The 7,500-nt window shown below is 49.3% G+C and overlaps 1 pseudogene; it reads left to right on the top strand.

The window, feature by feature from the left end:
• Positions 1-582: 582 nt before the first annotated feature.
• LOC135536457 (rhodopsin kinase GRK1-like) overlaps positions 583-7,500 on the top strand; it is a 14,345-nt pseudogene continuing 7,427 nt past the window's right edge.

The raw sequence follows: 7,500 nt of genomic DNA, 5'->3' as shown, positions 1-7,500 counted from the left end.
CTCTCTCTCTTTCTCTCTCCCTCTCCATCTCTCTCTCTCTCTCTCTCTCTCTCCCTCTCCCTCTCCATCCTATTGTCCTCCTCATGGTTTAACACAGTAGCAGTGGAAGGAAGGTATTATAGAGTTAGTGGATAAACTCTGAACACAAAGGTGTTGAGTCAGACAGATCTCTGTTATGTGTGTGTGTCAGGGGCTTAACCTCTCAGTGTCAGGTCTGCTCCGGTCCCAGTGAGGGGAATCAGTGCTCCCTGTGTCTCTCTCTCTCTCTCTCTCTCTCTGCATCCTGCTCTCCAGGGGTACAGACAGACAGACAGATCACCCCTCTGCTCTCTACTGAATCACTACAGTCTGGGGGAAACTCTAATCCTTTCATTTCCTGTGAACATTTTGGTCATCCGGCCATCTGTCCTCCTCCTCCTCCTTTCCTCTCCGCCTCTTCTTCTCTCCGTGTCCACGACGAGACGAGTTGTCTGGGGGATTTTCTCATTCTCCCTCCTGATCTGTTTCCCAGAGGAGCTCGGCGCTTCTCTTCTGTTCCTCTCTTTATTTCTCTCTCTGTTTCTGCCTCCATCCTTCATCGCCATGGATATGGGCAGCCTGACAACGGTGGTGGCCAACTCGGCCTACATCTCGGCGCGGGAGCTTCGGACGGCACGGCCAACCCGTCCGCCAACCGGGACAAGAAGTACCACGCCCGCCTGAAGCTGCCTCACATCACGGTGTGCGAGGGCCTCAGGGAGACTCTGGACCTGGGCTTCCAGACCGCCTGCGTGGAGCAGCCCATCGGCAAGCGTCTGTTCCAGGAGTTCCTGGAGGCCAACAACGAATACAAAGGCCCCTGCCGCCTGTGGAAGGATGTGGAGGAGTACAACCAGGCCGAGGACCAGGACCGCGTTAAGAAGGCCTCCAAGATGCTCTCTCGCTACATGGACCCGAGCGCCAAACACTTCTGCCCGTTCCTGCCGGAGAACGACATCACCAAGGTGAAGGAGAAGCACGCGGAGGCCGGAGACGATCTGTTCGTGGAGACTCTGACCAGCGTACTGGACTTCCTCAAGGAGGTCCCTTATACGTTCTACCTGGACAGCATGCACCTGAAGAGGTTCCTCCAGTGGAAGTGGCTGGAGATGCAGCCCACGGGGGAGGACTGGTTCATGGACTTCCGTGTCCTTGGGAAGGGGGCTTCGGGAGGTACACGCCACCTCCATGAAGGCCACGGGGAAACTGTACGCCTGCAAGAAGCTCAACAAGAAGAGGCTGAAGAAGAGGAAAGGATATGAGGTGAGAGACAGAAGACCTGTATTACTACTATATATGGTGGCATTTTGTAGTTCACTTCTAAAATGGAGGACAAAATTGGTTGCCATTGGAATAGAGGAAGGAGTGCCTGATGGGTAGTGTAGTTCATGGAGGGAGATGGCTGTGTGTCAGTGGATGGGTTGATACGAGACGTGTGTTGTAAGACATTAGTGTTGGTTTCAGTACATGTGAGTTTCGTGTGAGAGCTCTGAGGAAGTCACTTTAAAGAGATAAGAGATGAAGAGAGAGAGAGAGAGAAGCGTGTGACGGACAAAACAGAGTTCACAGTTTAATTCATAAAGTTTGTGTTTTGGGGACGATGAACACAACTCGTAGGGCAACTTATCCAAAGCATCTGTCCAGGATAAGCGATGCTTAGTGGAGGAGGGCCGATTACGGAACAGACTTACGTTAGGAGACACAGGCATTAGTACATGGGAGAACACACATGCATTAGTACATAGGAGAACACACACACACACACACACACAGGCGTTAGTACATAGAGAACACACAGGCATTGGTATAGGAGAACACACACACAGTACATAGGAGAACACACACACACACACACACACAGGCGTTAGTACATAGGAGAACACACACACAGGCATTAGTACATAGGAGAACACACACACACACAGGCGTTAGTACATAGGAGAACACACACACACACACACACACACAGGCGTTAGTACATAGGAGAACACACACAGGCATTAGTACATAGGAGAACACACACAGGCGTTAGTACATAGGAGAACACACACACAGGCATTAGTACATAGGAGAACACACACACACACACAGGCATTAGTACATAGGAGAACACACACACACACAGGCATTAGTACATAGGAGAACACACACACAGTCATTAGTACATAGGAGAACACACACACACACACACACAGGCATTAGTACATAGGAGAACACACACAGGCGTTAGTACTTAGGAGAACACACACAGGCATTAGTACATAGGAGAACACACACAGGCATTAGTACATAGGAGAACACACACAGGCGTTAGTACATAGGAGAACACACACACACAGGCGTTAGTACATAGGAGAACACACACACATAGGAGAACACACACAGGCGTTAGTACATAGGAGAACACACACAGGCGTTAGTACATAGGAGAACACACACAGGCGTTAGTACATAGGAGAACACACACAGGCGTTAGTACATAGGAGAACACACACAGGCGTTAGTACATAGGAGAACACACACACACAGGCGTTAGTACATAGGAGAACACACACACACAGGCGTTAGTACATAGGAGAACACACACACACAGGCGTTAGTACACAGCCTTCAACCTTGACCTTCAGCAGAGTGTCACAGCCCTTCAGATTATCACAGGGATTTCACACGACATAAGAACCTCATTCAGGACTATTACCCAACAACACACCTTCCAAATGTCTTCCTCTGAGTTTGCATCACAAATAGCACCCCACTCCCTGTAAATCCCTATGGGCCAAGGTCAAAAGGAGGGCCCTTCATAGGGAATAGGGTGCCATTATATAGGGAATAGGGTGCCGTGTAGGATCATCCCTATAGATTTGTTCTATGCCGCAAATAGACTACAGAGGAGTGGTCTGGGCAGTGGTGAAACTGTGTGTGTGTGTGTATGTATGTACGTGTCTGTGCGCACGCGTGTGTTTGTGTGTGCGTGTGTGTATGCGTGTACGTGTGTGTGTGTACGTGTGTGTGTTTGTGTGTACGTGTGTGTGTACGTGTGTATGCGTGTGTGAGTGTGTGTGTTTGTGTGTGTGAGTGTGTGTGTGTGTGTGTGTGTGTATGTGTGTGTGTGAGTGTGAGTGTGTGTACGTGTGTGTGTGTGTGTGTGTGTGTGTGTGTGAGTGTGTGTGTGTGTGTGTGTGTGTGTGTGTGTGTGTGTGTGTGTGTGAGTGTGTGTGTAGTATAGTGCACTATTCTCCAGTAAGATGAATGTAAGTGTTGGACTGTCGTCCGTTCTGGGCCGTGAGGGGTAAGGGTCTGTCTGGAGTGGAACTGAACGAACAGGGACATTGAGATATATTGGGCCGGTGGCAATGGAGAGAGTCGACAGGAAATACAAGTGGTACTTCATTAAAATACCCCCAGGGGTCCAGCTATTCCTCTAGACCACAGTGGCAGCTGGTTTACACACGGATGTCAACCAGGCAAACAAGGTGTGTGGACTCTGGACTGTCAAATCACTCGTGGATACGAAGTGACATTAATCCCTCCACGAAGTGCCAATGCAGGAAGCAGAGGAGCTGTGCAGTGTGTCTGTCCTCCATGATATAATCAGTGATAAGCCCCATAGCTGCAGCATTAGAATGATGATTGAGCTCCTTATTCAATACGTGCCAACTCTGCCATGTTTATAAATGGAGCAGATCCCTCCCTGACGGGGTATTGGGCGTGTGTGTGTGTGTATGTGCGTGTTATTACACGTGCTTACGTATAAGTGTGTGGTTGTCTTGTGTAATGTGAATGAACTGATGGACCTTGCGGCCTGTCCTGTGCTGACCTTAGACAAATGGTTTTGGCCCAAATGGCACCCTATTCCCTATATAATGGCACCCTATTCCCTATAATGGCACCCTATTCCCTATATAATGACACCCTATTCCCTATATAATGGCACCCTATTCCCTATAATGGCACCCTATTCCCTATATAATGGCACCCTATTCCCTATATAATGGCACCCTATTCCCTGTATAATGGCACCCTATTCCCTATATAATGACACTCTATTCCCTATATAATAACACCCTATTCCCTATATAATGACACCCTATTCCCTATATAATGACACTCTATTCCCTATATAATAACACCCTATTCCCTATATAATGGCACCCTATTCCCTATATAATGACACCCTATTCCCTATAAAGTGCAATACATTTGACCAGAGCATTATGAGCCCTTATGAGCCCTGGTCAAATGTAGTGCACTATATAAGGAATAGGGTGCTTTTCCCCTCCGGTCCACTAGGGTGCGATGGTGGAGAAGAGAATTCTGGCACGTGTCCACAGCAGGTTCATCGTGTCACTGGCCTACGCCTTCCAGACCAAGACTGAGCTCTGTCTGGTCATGACCATCATGAATGGAGGAGATTTGAGGTAAGATAGCTTGCTCCTATTGGGTGGGTGTGGGGAGGGAGGAGACCTGAGGTAAGATAGCTTGCTCCTATTGGGTGGGTGTAGGGAGGGAGGAGACCTGAGGTAAGATAGCTTGCTCCTATTGGGTGGGTGTGGGGAGGGAGGAGACCTGAGGTAAGATAGCTTGCACCTATTGGGTGGGTGTGGGGAGGGAGGAGACCTGAGGTAAGATAGCTTGCTCCTATTGGGTGGGTGTGGGGTTGGAGGGTTCTATTTATGTCTGACTATCTACAATTGTTTATTGTAAAGCATCTTGTAAAGCATCACTCTAATCTACGGTCAGGTATCATATCTACAATGTGGATGAGAACAACCCAGGGTTTGATGAGCAGAGGGCCTGTTTCTACACAGCTCAGATCATCCAGGGTATGGAGCACCTGCACCAGAAGAGAATCATCTACAGAGACCTCAAACCTGAGAACGTGTTGTTGGATAATGAAGGTAAACACACACACGCAGGCACGCACGCACGCACGCACACACACATACCGCACGCACGCACGCACGCACGCACACACACACACACACACACACACACACATAGTTTCCTACAATACACTTTCACAACTTAAGTCAATTTACTCTAAACACAGGACATGGGTCGACACTGACGTACCCTGGGCTGCTAACAATATCTCTGACGTTTGTTGGAGGTGTGTGTGACATTGTGGTCCTGATGTTTGCTCTCTCTTTCTCAGGTAACGTGCGTATCTCTGACCTTGGTCTGGCCGTGGAGCTGGCGGACAACCAGACCAATATCAAAGGCTACGCTGGGACTCCAGGTACACTACCACTTCACTTAACCCACCTGTACAGTACAACTCACTGTAGTGTCCCTGACAACTCACTGTGGTGTCCCTGACAACTCACTGTAGTGTCCCTGACAACTCACTGTGGTGTCCCTGACAACTCACTGTGGTGTCCCTGACAACTCACTATAGTGTCCCTGACAACTCACTGTAGTGTCCCTGACAACTCACTGTGGCGTCCCTGACAACTCACTATAGTGTCCCTGACAACTCACTGCACTGTCCCTGACAACTCAATGTACTGTCCCTGACAACTCACTGCACTGTCCCTGACAACTCACTGTACTGTTCCCGACAACTCACTGTAAAGTCCCTGACAACTCACTGTAGTGTCCCTGACAACTCACTGCACTGTCCCTGACAACTCACTGTAGTGTCCCTGACAACTCACTGCACTGTCCCTGACAACTCACTGCACTGTCCCTGACAACTCACTGTAGTGTCCCTGACATTTCACTGTAGTGTCCCTGACAACTCACTGTACTGTCCCTGACAACTCACTGTAGTGTCCCTGACAACTCACTGCACTGTCCCTGACAACTCACTGTAGTGTCCCTGACAACTCACTGCACTGTCCCTGACAACTCAATGTACTGTCCCTGACAACTCACTGTACTGTCCCTGACAACTCACTGTACTGTCCCTGACAACTCACTGTAAAGTCCCTGACAACTCACTGTACTGTCCCTGACAACTCACTGCACTGTCCCTGACAACTCACTGTAGTGTCCCTGACAACTTACTGTACTGTCCCTGACAACTCACTGCACTGTCCCTGACAACTCAATGTACTGTCCCTGACAACTCACTGTAGTGTCCCTGACAACTCACTATAGTGTCCCTGACAACTCACTGTGGTGTCCCTGACAACTCACTATAGTGTCCCTGACAACTCACTGTAGTGTCCCTGAAAACTCACTGTACTGTCCCTGACAACTCACTGTAGTGTCCCTGACAACTCACTGTAGTGTCCCTGACAACTCACTGTACTGTCCCTGACAACTCACTGTAGTGTCCCTGATAACTCACTGTACTGTCCCTCACTGTACTGTCCCTGACAACTCACTGTTCTGTCCCTGACAACTCACTGTTCTGTCCCTGACAACTCACTGTTCTGTCCCTGACAACTCACTGTACTGTCCCTGACAACTCACTGTGGTGTCCCTGACAACTCACTATAGTGTCCCTGACAACTCACTGTAGTGTCCCTGAAAACTCACTGTACTGTCCCTGACAACTCACTGTAGTGTCCCTGATAACTCACTGTACTGTCCCTGACAACTCACTGTAAAGTCCCTGACAACTCACTGTAGTGTCCCTCACAACTCACTGCACTGTCCCTGACAACTCACTGCACTGTTCCCGACAACTCACTGTAGTGTCCCTGATTACTCACTGTACTGTCCCTCACTGTACTGTCCCTGACAACTCACTGTTCTGTCCCTGACAACTCACTGTTCTGTCCCTGACAACTCACTGTAGTGTCCCTGACAACTCACTGTACTATCCCTGACAAGTCACTGTACTGTCCCTGACAACTCACTGTACTGTCCCTGACAACTCACTGTTCTGTCCCTGACAACTCACTGTACTGTCCCTGACAACTCACTGTGCAGTCCCTGACAACCCACTGTACTGTCCCTGACATGACACACTGTTGTAACCACTTACTGTACCTGTCCCCTCCTCTCTCTATCACACCTATCCTTACCTGTCCTCTCCCCTCTCTATCACACCTGTCTTTACCTGTCCCCTCTTCTCTCTATCACACCTGCACTTACCTGTCCCCTCCCCTCTCTAGCCCACCTGTCCTTACCTGTCCTCTCCCCTCTCTATCACACCTGTCTTTAGCGTCCTCTCCCCTCTCTATCCCACCTGTCTTTACCTATCCCCTCTCTATTACACCTGTCTTTACCTGTCCTCTCCATCACACCTGTCTTACCTGTCCTCTCCCCTCTCTATCACACCTGTCCTTACCTGTCCTCTCCCCTCTCTATCACACCTGTCTTTACCTGTCCTCTCCCCTCTCTATCCCACCTGTCTTTACCTATCCCCTCTCTATTACAACTGTCTTTACCTGTCCTCTCCCCTCTCTATCACACCTGTCTTTACCTGTCCTCTCCCTCTCTATCCCACCTGTCTTTACCTATCCCCTCTCTATTACACCTGCACTTACATGTCCTCTCCCTTCTCTAGACACCTGTACTTAACTGTCC

This window comes from Oncorhynchus masou, unplaced genomic scaffold (genome assembly GCF_036934945.1).
Source record: "Oncorhynchus masou masou isolate Uvic2021 unplaced genomic scaffold, UVic_Omas_1.1 unplaced_scaffold_621, whole genome shotgun sequence".
NCBI classification, from domain to species: domain Eukaryota; kingdom Metazoa; phylum Chordata; class Actinopteri; order Salmoniformes; family Salmonidae; genus Oncorhynchus; species Oncorhynchus masou.
The sequence above is the reverse complement of the archived record's forward strand: the minus strand, read 5'-3'. Positions and strand labels throughout refer to the sequence as shown.